Raw genomic sequence first — 2206 nt, forward strand, 5'->3', positions numbered from 1 at the left:
TTTTTTTTTTTTTGAGTGAAGATCCAAAGTAGACTTCCTAGGAATTGGCGAGATTTCACAAAAATTAGAGATGAAATTTGTCACGAAGAAGAAGATATAGTAATGGGTATGATTTACCTAGTTTTATATGTAGTTCCTCAATAGACACAATCAAAATGATACAATAGTCTGAAGGGACACAAGAGTTGAATAAGTGGGTTTAAAAGTAAAAATAAAAGATAAAAAAAATAAAAAATACAAAGGAAACATGAAAGTAAATTCCTAAACTCTAAAGCTGCCACATAGGCGGGCCTAGAATTCTCTTTTATGTATTTTCTGTTTTATAGAAAATGAAGAGATGACGACCAAGGGTAAATCTGTCATTTACCTCAAAGAAAAGACAAAATAGAGGGCAAATCCGTCATTTACCTGAAAGACGAATTAGCGTTTTCTCAACATTTCTAGAAGAATCCATTCTATCATATCTTTGTTCCAACAATGGAGAAACATCCGCTCCTTCACAAGTATTCAGAAGTCTCTTTTCTCCGAACTTGAATTCAAGACCCGCTCATTAACTTCATCTTCTCAGCTGGGTGTGCAATTTTAGGTCAGCTTTTGTTTCAATATTTGCCCTAATCTACTTGTGGAAAAGATTAAATTTTACAATTTCATAACTGAGTTTGAGATTGTTGTTGTATTGTTATATTCAACTTTTGGCGCAGGTGGAAGAGGTGTTGTCCATGGTTAACATATCCAGATCCCCGGTCATGTTTGTGGGATGTGGTTAATCGCACACACGGCAAATTCAGTTTAGTTTTTCTCCCAATTTTTTCTTAATCTTCTCCTGGTTCTGTCATATTTTCCAATTTATGAGTTAAGTTCAAGTCTACTATTGTTATTGTTCTGCCTTAACTCTCTCTTTGATGTTCTGCCACATTCATTGCTTTTTCTCGAAATAGAGAAATTGAATAATGGAATCGAAAATTAATAGTTTCTTCAATTCTTTTTCTTTTATCCCCAAAAGTGTAGACTCATCTAAATTTTGCAGTGATGAATTCAACTATAAGAGGGTATGGAAATATGTTTTGCTTACATACCAACGAAGACCTCGAAATTCATCTGGGTATAATGTAAATTACTTCTTCTCCGTTTTCCATCATTGAATTACTCTTTTTATCTTCTTCTCAAGTGTTTGATTGGTAGTAGAGATGGACAACTCTTTCTTTTTTGTCTCTATCGCATAAAAAATAGACTGCTGCCTTCTCTGGTGTCGGAAAGAGCTTGGACACTACACTCTACAACACAAATTCAAGTGCAGGGGCAGATTTCCTTGCCCCTTTTGTAACAATCACAATAGGTACTATCATGCTTTCATTTCAAAATTAGCTTTAATGTTGAAAATTCGAGGTTCCTGAATAACAATGGAATGTTTTTACTGATCGGCTCTAATGGTCTATATCCTTAACTTACTGATTGTCTTCGAGTATGATGTAAAGACTTGATTGAATAGTACAGTGAAGGATGTTTGCTAAAATAAATGAATAGTAGACCTATTTGCTTGAGGGAAGTGTTGATACATATACGGATTAATTAAGATTGGAGCTCTATTGATTAACTTCGATTCTTGAATCTAAACTTAGTGCAACATTCTAATAAAGATACTCCTTTGATTATGAATGAAGAATGACAATTATATTTCTATATAGCACTCTAAAAGTCTTATCACCATTTTGTCTGTTGAATTTGTTTTCTCCATTGTTTTTAAATCACACAATCTCTTGTGTCTTTCATGTTGGCTACTGAGAGAGAACCAGTTAACTATTGTTAACTAATACTGATTCTCACCTTATCTTCTACTACTACTAATCATGGTAAAAAAAATGTAGTTTGGTGTACACATTAGGTGTCGATAAACTTTTTCCTTCAAACTGTTCCAGCAAAGAAGGGAAGTGTTGGAGCAACAGTAAAATTTTCTTTGATTCAAGTCGTGGATCAACCACTTATGCTTGTGTCAAGGTAGGTTGCCTACACGGGCTACATCCCGCCAACATTATATTTCATAGAGCTTGTGTGCACTAACCAAACAACCCTGCCCCTCCGTCCACAACAATTAGCACACACACCTAATAACAAGGACATCACAGTAAAATCACTTTGTCATCGTAATCAAACAGACCCCATGGAATATAGTTGGACTGGTTATTTTTTTCTTTAACTTCTTTAATAA

At 34.4% G+C, this 2206-nt stretch overlaps 1 long non-coding RNA gene across 2 annotated transcripts; it reads left to right on the forward strand.

Annotated features, from left to right (window-relative positions):
• The first annotated feature begins 466 nt into the window (after window positions 1–466).
• On the forward strand, window positions 467–1337 carry LOC102594221 (uncharacterized). Of its 2 annotated transcripts, XR_001472638.1 has the most exons (3): window positions 467–586; window positions 702–787; window positions 1028–1337. It is a non-coding gene; the product is annotated as an uncharacterized lncRNA (long non-coding RNA). The 2 variants fall into 2 exon arrangements; XR_369061.2 differs by having other exon boundaries at window positions 702–1337.
• Window positions 1338–2206: the final 869 nt, after the last annotated feature.

This window comes from Solanum tuberosum, unplaced genomic scaffold (genome assembly GCF_000226075.1).
Source record: "Solanum tuberosum cultivar DM 1-3 516 R44 unplaced genomic scaffold, SolTub_3.0 contig00445, whole genome shotgun sequence".
In the NCBI taxonomy this organism is placed as follows: Eukaryota; Viridiplantae; Streptophyta; class Magnoliopsida; order Solanales; family Solanaceae; genus Solanum; species Solanum tuberosum.